Genomic DNA, 21533 nt, shown 5'->3' on the forward strand with positions numbered 1-21533 from the left:
TTTTTGTGCTTGCTCTTTGTTGAAGTTCTCACTAAGTTCCTTGAGCATGTTTATAATCATTGTTTTGAACTCTGTATCTGGTAGGTTGCTTGCCTCCATTTTGTTTAGTTCTTTTTCAGGACTTTTCTCCTGTGAAAGTATTCTTTTGTTTCTCATTTTGGCTGCCTCTCTATGTTTGTTTCCATGTATTAGTTAGGGCTGCTATGTCTCCCAGTCTTGCTGGATGGCCTTATGTAGTAGGTGCCCTATGGGGCCCAGTGGCACAGTCTCCCTTGTCACCTGAACTGGGTGCTCCAGGAGTGTCTCTTGTGTGGGCCCTCCTGTTATATTTGAGCCTTGATTGCTGTTGGCATGTTAGTAGATGATATTGACCCTCAGGCTGACTGGCTGTGGGGTTTGGCCACGTCCACAGCTTATGGGCTCCTGAGCAGGGGACTTACCCCATGCAGTGGAATTCAGCCCAGTGGGCTCTGGTGCCTGTTGAGACCAGTGTTTGTGTGCCACTTGTGGTGCTCTGCTGTGGTCTTAAACCAGCTTCCAAGTAAGTTGGTTCTGGGGCCTCTTAGGAGGGGTTCCAGTTCAGGCCCAGGTCAGCCACTGCCTGTGAATGGCTGGGGAGTAGGAGCTACAGAGCGATCCAAGGTTGGTCACTGACTGTGCTGTACCTGGAGGTATGTGGGAGAGGCCACACTTTGAATGAAGGATGGCTGCCACCAGTACTGGGTCTGGGGTAGCTCCACAAAAATCCAGGACACTCCTAGGCCTGTTGCCACCTGCTGGCTCCCATAAGGTTCAGCTGCTGACAAAGCCTCTCTGGTGGAATGCAAGTTGGGTGAGGCAGGATCTCAGTGAGTCAGCAGGGTAGAGCAGAGGAGCTCACCTCTGCTCAGATTCAGATTTTCCCTGTGGGGGAGGGCTAAATACAGGCAAGATGGCCCACACCTGCCAGCTGCATGGGCACAGGGTCCCACACAGGGAAAATGGGGACTGTCCCTCCAGCCTCAACTCCAAATTACACAACTCAGTCTCTCCCCATATGTCTCTGATACCTCCAGAGTTACTGTTTCTCCACTGGAGCCCAGGGTGAGTACCTGTGTGAGTCCTTTAAGATGATGTCTGGTTTCCCACAGCCTTCTGTCCCAGCTGAAGGGTCACAATCCCCACTGTTTCTCACAGCCAGATGTTGTTGGGCCTCCTCTTCCTGGCACCAGTACTCCGGGCTGGGGAGGCTGGTGTGGGGCTGGGGTCCCTTGCTCCTCTGTGGGGAATGTCTGGCTGAGAAATCCCTCCCAATTTTCACCTGCCACACAGAGGTCTAGGGCAGGCCTCTTTTGTGTCTCCAGCCCTCCTACCCGCCTCAATGTGGCTTCTTCTTTATATCCTTAGTCATAAAACTTCGGTTCAACTAGACTTCAGATGGATCTCCAGGTTGATTGTTCTATAATTTAGCTGTAATTTTGATGTGTTCATGGATGAGGCAAGCACAGTGTTTATCTACTGTGCCATCTCGGATCTCCTCCATAATTCTTGATAATCGCTACTGGGTTCTTTAAATTATTTTAGTCATCCATATATGTTGGATGATTCAGTTCAGAACAAACTGAAACTCATTTTTAATATCCATTATGCTAATGAAAAAACTTCAAGTGTTGGTTAGAGATAAAAATAGGTGAGGAGCTTGTAGTAGCCCCCTCTGAAGTGAGTCTTTTGATTAAATGCCAGCAAACTACCCCTGGAGTGTGTATTCCTGATTAGGGCATGACTGTCAGAGGGTGTTGCCTGAACTAACTAATACAAACATTTATAGTACACTGTTTATTTTTTCAAATATTTTACAGCAAATTACAGATAACATGATACCTCTTAAACCTTAGTTTCCTCTTCTGTAAAATAAAGATAATAATATATACCTGAGATGGTTGTCACCAGACTATTAAATTATAAGAAAGGTTAGTATAATGTCTGGCAAGTAGTAATGGCTCAGAAAGTGTTGGCTGATACTGTTCTTATCTTTGCCTAGATACATCCAAAAAAAAAAACATTTTTGAAAAACTGTGAACACTTTGTAGTTGACATCTAAAATTTTTCATTACAGGTTTATATAATAGCAAAGGATATAATTTCTGGCATGTAGCAATTATTCTTTCTAATTAAAACTAATGTATTGATCTTTTAAATATATCGAATGGAATCTAAATTCTGCAATGATATAATGTCTGCTATCCTATTTTAAAAACACACGAACAAGCTTTACTTCCCTATAAAAGGTTTTCTGTAATATTTAAAATAGGAAATTTTATTTTTTTACTTTTTCTCCTTGAACTTGCATTTCCATTCCATTTACCCTGTAAAATTTTATTCTAACATGCTTTTATGCTTCAGAGTCTTTTATTGATTGCCCTATTGTATTTTCTGCAACAAATATATGCATGTAAATAAATAAAAATTTTGTAATCCATTTTATTTCCTGTTACCTAAAGGCTCTAAATGTTAAAAACATTATTTAGATTGGGTTATCATTATAGTTGTTTTTTTGTATACAGTTGATCAAAATAATATAAATGTACTATAAATTTTGATAAACGTATTAAAGAAAAATTAAACTTGTATTAGGAATAAACTTAATATGATTTTTAAAATTCACGTATCTGGAAGAATATTGTTTATTTCTAGAATGAGATAAGGTTTAGCATCAATTAAATTTCCCAATTTTATTTTTATTGAAGTAAGAAATGAGAACATTTATTTATATACAGGCAAACCCTGGAGATCTTGGGGGTTTAGTTTCAGACCACCACAATTAAGAGATTATTGCAATCTCACCACAAATAAGAGATGGTCTTGCCTTCAATTTGTAAAACATGCAGCATTGGTGAAGCACAATAAAATGATACACAGTAAAACAAGTTATGCTTTTGTGTAACTAGATGGGCATGGAAGGAGTCTTGCTACACCAATGACGATCAATTCTTTGAACTCTGCATACTTCAAGGGATATTATGACAACGGCTGAGAAATAACTTGTAAACTAAATTATGAAAGTGGTGAGATCATTACTTAAATCACGTGGACCTGATAGAATTGATTTATCCTCTCCACCTGGCAAGGAACCATGACTAGCTGAGGTGTTTGCTGAGGGCGATGGGAATGTGAAAGGTAAGAACTATAAGCATTTGTCTGATTGCAAAAACATAATACTTCTGGGTATTTGTCGTGCGGGGGACCCTGCTCGCTGCGCCATGTGTCATACAGGGCGTCAGGCGGGGTCTCTGGTCCTGCTCCCCACACAAGAACGCAGGACATGGTAAGGCCAAAAAGGAATACCCACGGAGCCACAGGTAGGGGAGTCACACCACTATACTCTCGCTGGCGGCTGGGTTGGAGACACAGGAACCAGGAGCAACACAATTCTCAACCCTCACTGTGCCGCTTGCAGACTCAGCCACCATCTCCTTGCTAGCCCCCATTTTCTGCTAGCCTAGCCACGGCAGTTATATTAGTGGCCAATGGCTCACTGGTTACAGCTGACGGCCAACTAGCCACAGCTGATGGCCATTTGATCACAGTCGACGGCCATTTACTACCTGAGCCAGCACCTTTCTATGTGAGGCCGAGAGCCTGGAAACTGCTTTTTGGGGCTCTGTCCCCTCAGTATTCCTTTCTTATTTTGATATAGATCAACCAAATATTCTTGGTTTTCCTCCCTTTTTATCCTTTTATCATCTAACATAAAATGTATTAACAGTATTTAACTTTATATCTCAGTATGTATGTTACAGGATAGCAAAAAGGGATTGTGAATCAGCTAGAAGAATGAACATCACCCAAGGACAAAAAAAGGACCTTGCATCCCCTCTTTGGGAAAGGCTTCGTGTGTTTTTGGTTGTGTGTGGGGTAGTTGTATCGTGTTAGGCAAAAGTGTGACTTTGTTTTTGTCTTTATTTGGAGATTATGTGTGGTTTAAGGAGATGTGTCTGTGTCTGAGTTGACAACGGGGTAGGCTGCTGTGACTCTGAAATGTGTCAAATTGGCGAGGCCGAAATACATTACCTAGAATTCCCTTTCCTACACGTTTCCTGTTAGGGCGCATCACAAAGGAGAGTCTTAGGGGAATTTAGATGGTGGAAGTGAAGCGGCAGCCGTTTTGTAACTCATACATTGTTATTTATCTGCTGGTTCACCTGTTGGTAAGAGGCAGAAGCTGGGTCTACTTTAGCTTTTCTGACACCTGGGCAAAGATGTGTGTTTAGCAACATGACAAAAGGCCCTGGCTTCTGCAGGACTCGACAGGTCAGAAGTGACATAGGTTTCAATCTGCCTTTATGGGCTCCAGTTGGAGCCTGTGGGTTTTAGCTTGTTCTTGTTCTAGCTCACTTTACATCCAGCTTCCCTTCCTGATTGCCTGTTCAGCGTCAGTCAGGTAAACAAGAGCCTTAGTGTGGATGGTTAATTTTATGTGTCAGTTTGATTGGGCTAAGGGATGCCCAGATAGCTGCGAAGTATTATTTCTGGGTGTGTCTCTGAGGGTGTCTCTGAAGAGATTAGCATTTGAATTAGTGAACCAAGTAAAGCAGACAGCTCTCTCCAATGTGCGTGGGCATGATCCATGGCCCGATCCAATCCATTGATGACCCAAATAGAACAAAAAGGTGGAGGAAGGGCAAATCCACTCTCTGTTTGAGGTGAGACATTTATCTCTTGCCCTTGGAATTTGGTACTTCTGGTTCTCAGGATTTCAGTCTTAGATCAGGACTTATACCATTTGCCCCAGATTCTCAGACCATCAGACTCAGACTGACTTACACTACTGGCCTTCCTGTTTCTCCAGCTTGCTGAGACTAACTTCTCAGCCTCTATAACTATGCAAGCCAGTGCTATCTATCTATCTATCTATCTATCTATCTATCTATCTATCTATCTATCTATGTATCTATCTATCTATCTATCTATCTATCTATGTATCTATCTATCTATCTATCATCTATCTATCTCTATCTGTCATCTCTATCATCTCTATCTCTATCTCTGTCTCTGTCTATCACTATTTCTATCTCTATCCTATTGGTTCTGTTTCTCTGGAGAACACTAGTACACTTACAACAATTAGTTAAACAGTTCCCACAATTGCATGAGGTCCAATTCCTGTAACAAACCCCATTTTAGTGATTCTGCTTCTTTGATAGAATCCTGACTGAACAGTAAGTTATACAAATAAATTAAAATCACAGCTATTTTAAAAAATTTGTAATAATGCAATGCAATTTGTGACTTACATAGTAAGTTATTTTATAGTTGAAGTCAGTTGTTTGATAAAGGCATGCTATTCCTCCTATAATTAAATGTAGGAGCACATAGGAACCCTGGCATTCTGTCTTGGAGAATAATTATATTAGAATTTAGCATAATAATCAGATATAATTTTAATAATTTTTGGATACTATAATCAAATTTTTTCAATTTATTTTATAGGAGAGAAAGGTGAATACTGCCAAAATCTAATTGTCCCAATAGCTAGCAAGTAATTTTTATTTTTCATTAATAGGAGATTAAAATATTAAACATTTTATAAAATGAAGTGAGATTTTACTATAATTAAATGTTTCATGATATATAGTAAGGTATGTTTTAACTGGACTAATAATCTAAGAAAATATTATCCATAAGTTAATTCCAGTGTGTCTTGAAAATCTGACCTATCTGGAAAATATTCTTGTTGCATTTAAAAGAATCAGCATCACTACACTCTACTGCTTTGTCTGCTCCAAGTTGCTTTTCTTTCCAATTAATGACAAGTTCTAGATCATGAGTGTTGAGAACAGCAGAAAATATTTGCTTGTGTTTAAATACATAAAAAAGTTATATTTTAGCATCAGAATTTCTAATCTTTGCTCTTTATTTTGCTCTCATGAATTTTCCCTCAGACGACTCATCCTTTGAAAATAGATAGGCTTATAAAAAGATGGACAAGAGATATGAACAGTACCCAGCAAAAGAATGGCAAATTGCTTATAATATGCTTATAATCATAAGGAAAATATTTAGTTTCATTCAAAATAAGGGAAATGCAAGGTGAAAGTACACTAAGAGAAGTGAAATTGACGGAGAAGCATGCGGGAGAGACCTGGGTATGCGATGGGTTAGTGGTGGGGGTAGATGTATGAGATTCAGAGCTGGGATTCATGGAGGAGGGAGGTACACTGGCTTCAAAGTGGCAGTGACACATTAAGAGGACACCTATTCCAAGCGTTAGTGGTATGGGGGTAGAAAACAACCACTTCTCGAGATGGCTGCAAAAAAAAAAACCCAAAAAACTCAAGACAAGGAAAAAAAACAAAACTACTCTGTTGAGAAGTAAAACTGGCAAAAAAAAAAAAAAAGATCAAATATGTGACAATTCTGTTGACATGACTCTAGAGAAACAAACTCTTACATTGCTGGTGGGAATGTAAAATGGTACAACCCCTATGGAGGGGATTTGACAAAATCTAGCAATAGCCCATGTGCATTTACCTACTATCCCAGCAATCCCACGTCCAGAAATCCACTTTAAAGATTTACCAGCAAAAATATGAAATCTTTCTCTCTCTCTCTGTCTCTCTCTCTCTCTCACACACACACACACAAATACTTCATTGCAGCACTAAACTATAAGTGCAAATGGAAAGAATGCAAATGTCAATAAATAAAGGACTAGTTGAGTAACTAAGGTGCATACTCGCCATGGAATATTACACAGCTATAAAAATGAAAGGACTTGTAAAGGACAATTCTTTCAAAAAATAAGTGGCAGGAATAAAAAATGGTAAAGGGAAACTGTTAATAGGTTAAAATAGATGTAATGCAGTCAAATGCAATGCATGGAGCTTGTTTGGATTTCAGTTCCAACAAACTAACTGGGAAAACAAGATATTTTTTGAGACAATTAGGAAAATTTATATATGGCTTGGGTATTAGATGATATAAAGGAATCATATTTTAGGTGTGATAAAGGCATTCTGGTGATATTTATAGAAAGATATAGAAAGATGTATCTGTTGATCTATGTACAGAAATAGTCATAGGTAAATGATATATAAGGTATGGTGTTTGCTTTGAAATATTACTTCGCCACTGACTAACAAAGTACTGTGTGTGTGTGTGTGTGTGTGTGTGTGTGGAAACAGAGATGGAACAAGGCTGACAAGATGCTGATTATTGTTGAAGCAGGGTGATGGGTATTTCAGGGTTTATTACACTGTTCTCTGTATTTTTGTATGTTTATAAATTTCCATAATAAAAAGTGAAATGTTTTTAAATTACAAAAGAGATAGAGGCTTGTTATATTTTAATCCACAACATCCCAACACCAAGCCAAAATACTCAGTTACGTTTCAAAATTACAGTTACATTTAACTAAACCCATCAGCTTTCTCTATTCCAAATTTCAGAAACACTATAGCAGCTGGCCTGTTTTAAGGCTGACCACCTCCTTTAACAGAATGATGTATGAGATAGAAAGATTGCATGGCTTATGCGTTCCTGATTACTTCATTAACAAAGACACCTCCTTTTATATCCTCAGAGGGTTTTATACCCTGCAGCAACACAACCGTGAGATTGGGATGGGCCTGGGGTAGTGTGGGAGAGGGCTATTGTGAATGCAGCCCCCTGTCCGAGGGGGATCGGTTTTAGCAGAGCACAGAAGCAAGCATAGGGTCTGAAAGCAGATGCTTTTAAGTGATCCGTGCTTGCTTGCCTAGTGCTTCTGGGAAGGTGTCCATCTGTCTGCAAAGGTACACACGCATTGCAAACTTAGATGCTTTCAGCATCTTGAAAAATTATACGTGGACCCGTTTAACAATGTAGATGCTTGTTATAGAAATATTTCAGAATAACATTTTCCTGATTATACAAATAATACATGTTTATTGTTTAAAAAAAACACACACCTTGGACACTTTGTGAATAAAGAAATTCTATCACTCATAATAAGTATTGTTAATACTTTGGTGTTTTCTAACTATCCTTTTTATGCATCCATCTCTTTGTATCTATATTTGATAGTATTGGCAATAACCTGTATTGAGAGTTTTACATCTTATTTTTGTCATTAAGCCTTTGAACACACTTTTTGTTTTTAATAGTTGAAGAGTGTAATAGGAAAGGTACTGTGCTGGACTGTGGGGTATGCAACGTGTGTCTGTGTGTGTGTGAGTGTGTGTGTGTGAATTTCTGTATGCATGATTATATTTTCCAGCTTGTTCCCAAAAGTAAAGAGGAAATAGATGTTATCTCTGCCCTCCAGCTTTCTAATCTAGTAGAAGAATAATACATGTACATAATTAACTTCAATACGGTGGCAGTGTATAATAAATCATGAATTCCTCAGCGTTAACTTGGAGATGGAATAAATCTACATATGCATATTCTGGGTATTTTCCTGTTCTAGTAGCTGACATTGAAGAACTATAAAAATAATCTTGAAGCTTCCCCCAATCTGTGAATGAACAATTTCTGCTTTTCAAATGCAGAAATCATTGAAAGGTTTGGTAAGCTCATGACAAAGGGATGTTGGAATCAACCGAATTTGTCTCATTTCCATTGTTGCACACCTTTGAAAGGTCACACTGCCAATGCTCTGCTTTGTCAGAGGCAATTAGAGTCCTGGTAGCTATGCCACCTGTCTCTGCAATGTTTTGAGGGTGAGGAATAGACGAGGCATTTAAAGAGTGAGAAGAGGTTTTGCTCCTCCCTTCTTGGTGTGCCATGGGAAAACACTAATTTAGAATAATTAGAGCTAAGTAATGGAGAAGCCATAATGGGATGTTAGCCAAGCATGCGACACGACAGAAGATTGCCCCTGCTAATGAGGAGACAAGACCCAGCCTCCAGTAATTGAGAGACTTAACTGTGAATTCCCATGTGGAAATTTAGACTTTCAGATAGAGGGGACTGGGAGATCAGAAGTGATCCTATGATGGATGAATGTACCCTTTTCAGAGGTAGAGATTTCCCAGGTTGTGTGTGTCTCCAGGTGTTTCATGTAATTTTCTTCTTCTTCAGTGCTTGATCACCATTATTACAAAATGGATAATCTAAAGACCAAGGGGTCTCCTAGGCCTTTAAAGCTGAGGCTGTGCAGACCTAACTGGTTACCCTTCCAGAAAACGGAAGTGGTATTCTAGTGCTTCTTATTGTCTTTCCTGGGAAGCTTTCAGGACTTTGGTGAATTTGCTTACACTCACTACTCATGGAGAAATCCCGTTGGATCTTGGTTCATGGTGATTTTATTGTATTTGAGACAGAAAGCCCTCCCCTGCAACCTTCCAGCAGGGATTTGCCTATGTTATTTATTTCCCTTTAGTGCAGTTGCGCAGATATTATACAGGAAAGTGTATAGACCTTATTTGGCATCCTCTATTGAAGGAAAAGAGACACAGTGTTCTTGATACTCACTATTTCTGAAGGAAGGAAAATCATTACATGACAGGGGCTGGATGGTCCGACACCAGGTGAGGATGTTTTAAGAATCCCCCACAGAAGCACTCTGCTCCCAGAGATCTATTCAATATACTCAAGTCTTCTGAAGGATGTCAACACATGGGCAAATGCCTGGGCATTTTTCTGGTATGCTTGCATGGAAAAATCAGGCAAAAACGTCAGTCAGGTTTCACCTTGAGAACTTCAGCGAATTTAGCTCTAGAGGGAGCCCTTTGTAATGGCTTAACCCCTTTCAGGAGGCAAATAACATTCTTGGTCATCTGACCATGGAAATTTTTCTTAGCAGGACAGGAAGTAGGAATTTAGGCTGTTACAGAGTAATAATGCAAAAGAAGTAGTAAGCTTTCCTTGTAGACATTAACAGGCCCCGTCAGGAGTTGTTAATGGTCATTACCAGATAGGCCCCCTGTTTATACTACTCAGCCCACCCATTTTCACCATCTACAATTTACAAGAGCTATTTGTCTAGGGGGTGTGATGTGTGGAATAATGCTTTTCTTTGTGCAAAGCCGAGATTCATTTAGAAAGAAAGCCTGACCCCTTTCTGACCATGTGTCACTCTGCTGTCAAACTGAGCTCTGGAAGGCAGAAAACTATCTGACCACGTCAGGTCCCTGCTTAAAATCCCTTAGGCTTTGGGATGAGATCAATCTCTTTGATGATCTGGTCACAGACTGTCCCTCTAGTCTCATCTCTGGTAACTCTTCACTTTGCCCTCTGGGTTCCAGTGATACCTAACTACTTTTTTCTTTTTTTAAGCTAATATTTACTGAGCCTGCTCTGTACCATGAGTCAGGTGCTGTGCTGAGGATTTTTGCATGGGTTATCTCATTTAGCCCTAATGACAACTCGAGGAGGTTGACACAGAGGAGTTAAGTAACTCACCTAAGACCTTAGGTAACTGACTTATAGCCAATAAGTGCCAGACTAAGTAAGAGGTGAAGCGGCGTATTCTGACCACAGGGCCAATGGCTCCACCCCTTTCTTACTGCTTGGCTCCACTCTTTTTCACCTGAAAGCACCTTGGTCTCTCTGGCCTCTGTCTGTCATGCTCTTCCTTTCGCTCTTCGTACCCTGTTAAGGCGTTTGCCTTGTTTAGAAATCAGTGTGAACATCACCTCCTTCAGGAGACCCTCTCATGTGCACTCCTGCAGCACCTGTTGTTAATTCTGTTAGAGCATTTATCACGTGTGTGTTTGTGTGTGTGTGTAAGTTTTTGTAGTTTCCCTCCTCATCCGGCTAACAGCTTCTTTTAGGTAGAAACGGCATCTTTTATCTCCACATCCCTCCTCTGAGTTCCTGGAACGAAGGAAATCCTAAGTGTATAGGACAGTCCATTCAGTGTTTTCATTTAGACAATGAATGTATGACGTACTTTTCCCTCACCTAACAGTCTGGATATAGCGTTCCGGGCTGGGAAGGAAGCAGCAGGGTGAGGGCCCCAGGCTCCTTCTGTCTTTCTGTCCCACCGTCCGGAAGGGGCTGCTCTTGTCCCTGTGTGGATGGACAATCACCGCAGTGTCCACCACGTCCAGACCAGTGGGAAGGGAGAAAAGAACAGCGGGAGCACTCACCCTTTCCCTTTAAGGACCCAGCTTGGAATCTGAACTACTCACTTCTGCTCACATACCATTGGTCAGAACTGAGTTATGTGTCTCCCCCTTGTGGTGAGGGAGCCTGGGAAATGTGTTCTGGAAGCCATGTGCCCTGATAAATTAGTATGACTATATTACTATGGAAGAAGAGAAGTGAACTACCAATGTCTGCCACGATGAACAAGCATTTAAAAATCACTATGGGGTGTCTCTTGGGTATGTAAGTCAACACTCCACATGTTGATTTAATACAGACACCTTCGCCTCTCAGACTCTGCTTTCTGGAGAACACCTTGTTTCCTCAAATCCCATTCCATCAGCAGCATCAATTCATTCTCTTCTCTGCTCTGTCTGTGAAAAGGGTGAGGTATACAACAGCACCCACTTGAGTACTTTCCCCACCTCCCCCCTTTCCCTGAAGGAGATTTTAACTTCTGCAAAGACTTAGAGGCACAGGACGTTTTCCGAAAGCCATTCAACCACACATTTCAATTTAGATCTCATTGATCCCATGTTAGCATGTAGAGAGCGAGTTATTAAAGTCTGCGGTTGAGTGGTTCCTGCCTCTGTCTGTCACGGAGGAGCTTGGCATTGGCATGGGGGTGGGGCACAGAGGGAGGTGGAGCTGCAGGCCTCAGGCTTTTGGGACTTGGAAACACATCTCTCTAGAGTCAAGTTAATGTGAGAAGAAAAGTACCCCCCTCCCCCACCTCACACCCACAAAAAATTCCCCCCGAGACACTCAACAAGGAAGAACAGTTCAAGAGTCTCATCCTGACTGTGGAGTCCTTACTTCAAATAATATTCAGGGGACATCTTATCTGTTACCTGTTGGCCAATTTTATTTTTGCCTTTTTTATTTAATTGTAAGAACATGACATTAAAGACATTTAGGGAAAAAGGAAACGATCAGCCACATCCTACTCACCTAATACAATGCCGGGGACTTGCTGGGGGCCTCTGGGCTAGGTGGCCTTCCTGCTGTTGCCTGTATCAAGGAGTCTGTGATTCTGGCTGTGACTGTCCTGCGAGGCTGGTGACAGCCCATCACCTTCCCAAGCCCCACCCTGGGCCCACGACTGAGCCCCTGTGCTGGGCCTTGAGTGGGGCGGATCCTGGAAAGGTTGGAACTGCAGGGTACAGTTCCCCAGGGAGGTGGTGCCCCCATTACCCTGAAACTGCCAACCCTCTGGGTCCAGGAGCAACTTCCTGCGTTTTTTTGAAGAGCTGGAATGTTTTTGATACAATAGCAAAACGCAAGGGCTCAGGCTTTCGTTTAAAAAATGTAAAAAATAAAGTGTGAAGAAGAAAATCATCTACGATACCAACAACGCGTGATAATACGTCTTATTAGTGACAACGCGTCTTACTACTCGAATATGTTTTCTTGTATATCTGCATATGAAGTGTCCTCTGCTTATCATGTGACTGCTTGAGCAGCCATGCCACCTCGTTAGCATGAAGCCCGGGGCCTGCCTCTTGAGTTCTGTTCTATCGGATGCGCCATTTCCCCTTACTTGTTGAACTCTGGGAGTGTACTTCGGATAGGGTTCTCAGTGTGTAGGCACGAGTAGCGCAGGAAACTATCATTCCTCTGCCACTCACTACATCATGGTATTGTCCTCGAAGACTAAGTCTGTGCTGTTAGACCTGTGACTTTGGCGTTCTCTGATACATTACAGAGGTGCTTTATATGTTAGCTTTAAGTTTACAGTCATGGATTCATTCCCAAAGCCTGAAACATCTGAAGAATGACACAGCTGGGGAACCTATAACCCCCTTTCCAAACCTGAAGGTCTCTGGGTGAGTCTGGACCAGATCTAAACTACCCCTTTTCCTCAGGGTAATTTTATATCGTGACCTTGTTGACCTTTGCTAATACTGGGTCTTGCTTGGATCACACCAAGATTCTTCTAACAAATCTCCCTAACTTGAATTTCAGTAAGCAGGGGTGGGGCATTACAATACCTTCTTACCCAAAAGGAGCTTGGGTATTTTATGCTAATAGATCTATTCATCCCCACAAATCCTCCAGTCCAACTTATCAGGGGGACGGGAGCTTTTGCTAAGTTCCACAAAAGATCGAGACCAGTTATACCTGTTTCTCCAGGCCATGGGTGGCTACCATCCTACATTTCTGTTGTTAAAAGCACTCCTCAATCAGTGGTACATTGTTGGTAAATGTTTAACCACCAGATCTCCAAAAAAAAAAAAAAGCCTTGATATTTTTTGTTTGCCTTTCTATGATGTAACTACTCTTGCCTTGGCTAATTTCAGTCCTCAGAGGTGATGCTACCGGCCTGGGAGTTGGGAATAGCCCGCAGTCAGCACACTCTGCTCTTGGGAGTCCAGCCAACTGCCTGCAGCGACCAGGCAAGACAGAGATCTGCTTGGAGGGGACCTTTTGTCTTTGCCCACCAGAGAACTGCTGGAAGCATTTTCTAAGTAAGTAAGTAAGGTGCACCACATTATAAAAACCTAGGTTCACACCAAACAATATATTCACTACATGTTATTGAAATAAGGCTTCTGGTATCCAGCTTTTTGTTTGTTTGTTGTTATCAAACACCTTAGAAAACCAAGTTCACTTTTTTATGCTTAATTATTAGGTTTAAAAAACTGTGCTATCACTTGAAACACCTCCTTCCTAACCACATCCAGCATCTCTACCTTTTCTTGCCCCCTGCTTCCCTGTCCCTCTCTTCTCGCCTCCATCCTTCCTGCTTCCTTTGTAATTGCAGGGGAAATGAGACATTGAGAAACCAAGTCCGCTGTGCGGGCAGCTCCAGACTCCATTCCTAGACCCCCAAGACGTGGACTTTATTTGTTGTTTAACACTATGTGACATTTCAACGAAGAACCTTTTGTTATTTATTAAGCATTTATACCAGAGGTGTAATCAATATCTGGTAGCATCAGTTTCCTTTAGGGATCTATCTCAGTTACAAATTAGGATACACATTTGCTTTAATATCAAAATTGACAGTTTTGTCTCAAAAGACTACCTAGGGATTAAAAAAAAAAAAAGAAATCCTGAGTTACACTATAAGCAACGCTTGTCTCCTTTTCAATGGCTGTTTTGAAAGATGGTTGCTGGTGCTGTCTGCCCACTCCCTGCCCTATATTAGCATGGCCCCTAGCACACAGGAGACCCTCAGGGAGGCTTCCTCTCCGGTTTCTCTTTTTTTCTGGGGATTTTGCCCATGGCCTTAAATGCACGTGGAGGTAAGATATAATTTAATCAATATAGGGGAAGCTTATAGGACCTGTGTCTTTACTCAACATATTTTTATTCAGAGCTTACAATGTGCCAGGCACTGTACTAAGTGTTGAGATTTTTCGGTGAACAAAATAGACAAAATTCCTGTCCTCAAGGAGCTTACATCTCAGTGAGGAGGGATAGACAATGAATGAATGAAGAATGAATGAATGAGTGCTGTGCAAACCAAGACCAATGGCCTGCTGGGGCAGCGTTCACTTTCTTCTAGAGGAAACAGGAGTCTTGGAGTCATTTAGAAAGACTCCAAAATTTGGTTATCCCGCTGTAGACCCTGGAGGGCACTATTTGGGGCACAGGACTGGCAGAACAGGGCTCAGCTTTGAAGTCACCCTTTCCATCACCCCTCAAGACTCACAGGCAGTGGGCTGGCCTCCCCCCCTCTCACCCTGCTGCCTGCCCCGGGGGCCGCATCCCATGGACTGAGTAGCATACACAGATGGCAACGGAGGGAAAGGTGGAAGGAGCCCGGGAGGCTTCTAGTCCTGGCCTCGAAATTTGGTAGATACAAGACTTCAGGCAGCTTGTTTACCTTCTCGGAATCCATTTCCTCACCTGGAAAACGAGCTACCAAACCCACCTACAGGATCATTGTGAAGTTTACAATAGTTACACATGGGCAGCATGTTGCAAGCTTAACACATGATTTAAATGCAATCTACTTCATATTCTGTTGATTACGAGCTAAAAAAAAAATCTACTGACAGAGGGGAGTCAGTTTGGAAATCTGTCACGTGCTTTCTTTGTGATTCTTTCTTTCTCTTGCCATGTAAACCGCATTCCCATGCAATATTAGAATTTAACTCAAAGGTTAAAGAAGGACGCAAGGCACCAGGTGGTAATGTGAGACTTCCGTTTAAGTCTGAACCTCCTCCGTTGTAGCAGAGGGCTCTTGGGATTTGACCAAATGGGAAGGTGGCAGTGAGGGCTTCCCTGTTCCCGGGTGCTGACAAGAAGGGATGAGAGGCTCGCACGGTGTCGTGGGGCTTGGATGGAGGTGGGTGGCAGGATGACAGAATGTTCAGGAGCAGAAGTGCTGGAGGAAAGGCCGCCTCCCTCAGCGTGGACAGTGGCCTCTTTACTAGTCTGGATTTCTCTGCCATCATGCATTAAGCTCCATTCTGTCATGTCGAAGGGAAAAGCCATTTCCTGTGGTTCTGAATCGCACACACTAGGTGTCCCTTGTTGTTACTTAATAACAAACTTAATTTTGGGTCATTGTTTGCCTGATACCACCATGCCACTGTCATCTCATAGGCAGCCTTTTTGGGTCACGCTCAGAATGTTAATTGCTGCCCTAAAAATGTCAAATTTATGTCAGGGTGTTTATGTGAATGACATGATCACTTTTAAGATTTGGTAATTAAAAAAATCTTTACAGCCAGAGAGGCAGGAGCAAGGAGGAGGAGGAGAGAGAGAGCCCTTGACAGGTAGGGACCTAAGGCAAAGTTCAGAATCATGATCTGTATTCTTCAATACCACGTCTTTAAAGTGCGTGGACACATTGTGTTTCAAAACATATACTTAATGCTTAACTATTAAACTTTCAATGAAGTTTGAATCATTTTGTTTTTCCTGTGATGATGGTTTCGCTATTGTTTGAAGGAGCCCAAAGTTCTTAATGTATTGTAGTCCTCATAGTTTTGAAATGGATTGTGGGCCGTAGTTAGGTAAAGAGCAAACAAGGGCAGAGAGGATCCTATTTTCTTCTGATACAGAATGACAAGCCAGATTTATTACAGGAAATCAGCCTTTTGGACTAAACAGGTATGTGTTACGGCTTTTCTATAAAACATGAGCACAGTTACTAGGCTGTACTGTTCTCTTTGTTCTCAGGTCAGCTCGCTGGGCAGCTTGTCTCTTACCAGTCTGTCTTGTGACACTCTGGACATTCTCTCTCTCTCTCTCTCTCTCTCTCTCTCTCTCTCTCTCTCTCTCTCTCTCTCTCTCGCCCCCCTCCTTCCCTCCCTCCCTCTCATTTCAGCACCACCCCTGCTCTTCATCCCCTATCCTTTCCATAAAAATAAAAAAATGGAACTGTTTGATTACATCACCAAATGATACCTTTCAAAGGACCGATTAAATTTATTTCTCAGACCAAGAGATGATCGACTCACAAGGCAGGAAGAGAGAATAAAATGGAACGAACCGAATGGTTATTGACTTAGTAGCAGACTCCACGTAAATACAACTACCAAAAAGCTCTCAGAATTTCCAGGGAGAAGCTAGGGAAAAAAACCCCAGCCCAGATGTGTCCTTATAGGTTGGAATGGCATTTGTTCACAGAAATTTCTTTAGTTGTCCCTGAAAAGAGGTACCATGTGGAGGACAGAACAAAGGGAACCCTCCTACCTTACATCCTTGGACCTATTAAAATACTGAATGAGTACTTCATGCTTTCTCTTATGCTAGCAGCCTCGACCTGAGTACGCAGGGCAGAGTGACCCAGACCATTGCAAGGAGCAAAGTGCTTTCCATGGTGTACCATTCCTTTTCCCAAAGGGGAAATCTCACTCTGTGGAACATATTCCAAATTGACTTTTCATTTTACATGCCAGTCACTGGAGCAGCTACAAATGACTTTCAGCAGTGATTACAGCCATGTGCACGTAGCAAGTTTCTGCCTTTTTCCTACCCTGAAAATTTAGGCACTGGGGGTCTATCTGATGTTATTCTGAACTGGATTCACAATCCTGAAATGTCTCATCACGTGCACACTCACACACCTCATCTGTGATTGGGCACTGCTTGCGTTCTGAGGCTGTTCTAAGAACCAGCCAAGAGCTAAGGGCGATTTTATTTTAAAATGACAGCTAAGTTCATCTAGCCAGCTCTTGTTCATACTCTCTCCCACCCCATCCCTACCCCACTGCCTGCTCTGGTTTTAAATTGATTGGTTAGCAGATCTGTCTTACTCTTAAGTAGCAGTCAAGCAAGTCGCTCACCTGCCACTTTTCGTTTTGCCTGTCAGGTTCCTAGTTTTTCTGCCCAGTCGAGTCTGATTAGTTTTTGCACAATATGGTTTCTTGGGCTGCTGCTGAGGGGAACTTGTGTGCTCCCTGCAGCACCTCTCCTGACCATGATGGCGGCCAGCCACTCAAGCACTAAGGGTGCACTGACCTTGGGTGTCCAGGGGAGAGGCAGGCGCCAGTTGCATCCCTCTTATGGGGTTATAATGTCATGCAAAACAAAAGCTAACAGAGGTGAAGGTCCTTGGTCTAGTAGGGGAGAGTCTGATTTCAGGGTGTAAAACAGGCCAAATATCAGTTTCTTTTTAGGGAACTGTGTTGTTATGTTGGGGAGGAGGCAAAGTTATGCCTCTCAGAACATGTTATGCCTTTCAAAGTTAAGTCTCTCCCAGACAAAGTTATGCCTCTCAGAACGTGCTGGTTAGGAAAGAGACTTTTTGTCCCTGCAAATCTATCAGATTCTTATAATTTTACTATGACCCCTTTCAAAAGAATGGTATCAGTACTCCTTATGAATAGCTATGTTTTATAAAAAGCTTTATTGAGATATAATTTATGTTCCATAAAGTTCTACACAGAGTATGTAACCATCACCATAATCTCATTTTAGAATATTTTCCTCATCCTGAAAAGAAACCTTGTACTCCTTAGCAGCCGTTCTGCATCCCCTCTACCCATCTACCCTCTCCTTCCCCCAGCCCGAGGCAAACACTAATCTACTTTCTCCTCTGTAGATTTGCCTATTCTGGTCATTTTATATACAGAGGGTACCAAAATAACGTGTACACATTTTAAGAAAGGAAAAAAGTGTATTAAAATTGTAATATTTAATATATACTGATAACAAAAGATGGATACAAGTCACATTTAACCTCTGCAATTACAAGAGGTGCTCAAAGTGGTTACCATCAGCGTAATTTTAATACAGATTTTTCCTTTCTTAAAATGTGTATACATTTTTTTGATACCCTCTGTATATATGGAATCATACAATGTGTGGTCTTTTGTGACTAACTTCTTCACTTAGCATAATTCTTTGAAGTTCATCTATGTTATAGTCAACCATTCCTTTTATGGCTGAGTAATATTCCATTTTATGGATATATGATACTTTGTTTATCCGTTTATCAGTTGATGGACCTTTGAGTTGTTTCTACTTTTTGACTATTATAAATAATGCTGATAGAAACCTTTGCATGGAAGTTTTTTGTAGACATGCGGTTTTGTTTTTCTAGGGTGCATACCTAGGAGTGGGATTGCTGGCTATTGTGGTAGCTTTATATTTAATATCTTGAGGAACTGACAAACTGTTTTCCAAAATGGCCACACCATTTTGTATTTCCACCAGCAATATATGAGGGTTCCAATTTCTCTGCATCCTCACCAACACTTGTCTTTCTGATTTATAGCCATCCTAGTGGGTGTGAGGGGGTATCTTATGTGGTGAGACTGGCATGTCCCTAATGGCTAATGATGTGAAAGATCTTTTTGTGTGCTTATTTAGCTATTTGTAGATCTTCTTTGGAGACATATCTATTCAAGTCACTTGTACATTTAAAATTGGATTGTCTTCTTATTACTGAATTATACGAGTTCTGTGTATTCTGGATACAAGTCTTTTATCAGATACACAATTCACAAATGTTTTCTCCCAGTCTGTGAGCTGTCTTTTCTTGATGGTGTCCTTTGAAGCACAAATGTTTAATTTTAATGACGTCCAACTTACCAATCTCCTCTTTTATGGCTTGTACTTTTAGTATTATATGTAAGATATCATTGCCTAATACACAACCACAAAGATTTATTTCTATATTTTCTTCTAAGAGTGTTTTAGTTTTAGCTTTTACATTTTAATCTATGACTCACTTTGAGTTAATTTTGTGTATGGTGTGAGGTACCTTATTTGACTACTGACACTGGAATTCTTCTCACCTACTTCATTTATTGCACGTTGATATCCAGGTGTCCCACCACCTTTTGTTGAAACAACTAACTATTCTTTCCCCCATTGAATTATCTTGGCTTCTTTGTCAAAAATCAATTGGCCATGAAACGCAGGGTTTATTTCTGGACTCCTATTTCCATTCCACTGATTTATATGTCTATTCTCAAATGTCTTATTTCAGAAAAATATTTATTAACTATTATATACATATAGAAAAGAACATATATTGAAATGTATAATTTTTGCAAGTGAACACAATTGTGTAGCCAGCACTCAGATTTAGAAATATAACATAACTAGCACCCCACAGCCCCCCCTTGGACCCTTCCTAGTCGCTGGCCCCCAAAGGTAACCACTCTCCAGCCTGTATCACCACAGATTAGTTTTGTCTGTTTTTGAACTATTTGTAAATGGAATCATATAGTGTGCACTATTTCCTATCTGATTTTTTTCCTTCAACACTATGTGTGTGAGATTCATCTATGTTGTAGCATGTAGCAATAGTTTATTAGTAACTAATGTGATTTCTTGAAATTATATTATAAAATATGACATTTAATGATCTTCATAATTTAACAAACCAATAATTTTCAAATGACTAATGCATGGGAAAGATTCATTTAAAGTGCAAAATACACCAGTGGATTTTAATGTAACAATCTGAAAAGTTCATTGATATGGTTTCAGTTTCCACATTGCAACTAACCTTTAAGACATGACTACTTGTAGAGTTTTGTAGTACCAAAAAAGAATAGCCCCAAAGCTATTCAATTTCTCCATCCTTTTCCAGCTAGATATGTATGTCAGGAGAATTTTATCTTCATGTATTTCAACTGAAAACATATCACAACAGATTGAATGTAGAGGCAGATAAGAGGATATTGCCGGCTCATATTAAGTTGGCCATTAAACAGATTTATAGAAATGTAAAATAATGCCACTCTTTTCACTAATTTTTTTCCCTTGGAAAATATAGTGTTTTTGTTTTATAAAATACAATTTACGCTAATATTTAGGTAATAGGTTTTATTATTGTTATTTTAAGTGAATTACTAAATATTTAAACAGTTTCAGATTTAATTTCTAATAGAATAAATATTAATAGCCATAACTCAGAAAAACAAAAGCTCTTTGGGGTCATTCATGATTACTGAGAACATAACGGGGTGCTGAGACCAAGCAGTTTGAGAACCATTTGGTTTAGTGGGTAGTTAGGCATTTAACACAATAGCCTACAGGTAAGTACATAATTGTAAACCATGGTAAGTAATGTAAAAGAGAACAAGGTACTATGAGAGAGAACCAGGGAGACCTATTGGACGGGGAATGGTGTCAGAGAAGGCCCCTCTGAGGAAGTGGTTTTTAAGCAGAGATCTGAACAAGATAGGGGTGAAAATTATTGTGGGCAGAAGGAACAGTTTGTGTAAAGCCCCTGAACTGGGGATGTTTTGCCTTGGGGGGACCACAGAGATGAGAAGGAGGGTGACATGAGATGGATCTGGCACAAGATGAGTCAGGAACTGAATCTGATAGGTTCTTGTAAATCATGTCAAGATTTTGGCATTTGGTGTAAAGTGCATAAAAAAGTGCAGTGTGTGATATAAATTACTATAGTATGATCAGATTCAAAATTTTAAAGATAACTGATTGTTGCACTGAAAAAGGATTGGAAGGGGACAGAGAGAAGGTACGGGGAGCACGTGGATGGCTAATTTAAAAGTCCTGGTGAGAGATAGTGGTGCTTGCATCGGGAGGGTGGTGGTGCAGATGGAGCTATTTGGAGTTAACATTTCCAGTTCTTGCTGCCCCACTGGAGTGGAAGAGAGAGTAAGACTCCTGGGTTAGATCAATCCAACCCTCCATGCTTAGTAACAGCAATACTAATCATCCAAAGATTAAATATCCATTCCATCAATTTTATAATTGTTTACTTTTTCTGTGTGTTGTGAGTAAATTGCCCATATTTTCTTTGATAATTATGTTGGATAATGAGATTGAAAGAAGTCACTCTAATACCACCACCTTGTGGACAGTAGTGAAAAGATTTTTGTTTTTAATTGGGTTCAATAACTGAAAAAAAGAGAGGACCTTTCCCAGAAGGTTTACCAGTTATCAGCCGTCCCAAGTCCTTCTTGGAAGGAGATGGGATATGAATATATTCAACCGAATTAAAGTTAACCAGGATATCCTGAAAATAACTAGCTGGATTGAATAAATAAATAAACTTGATCTTCTCTGGTTGATTTTAACATAAAGAGTCATTGACT

This window comes from Rhinolophus ferrumequinum, chromosome 2 (assembly GCF_004115265.2).
Source record: "Rhinolophus ferrumequinum isolate MPI-CBG mRhiFer1 chromosome 2, mRhiFer1_v1.p, whole genome shotgun sequence".
NCBI lineage: Eukaryota > Metazoa > Chordata > Mammalia > Chiroptera > Rhinolophidae > Rhinolophus > Rhinolophus ferrumequinum.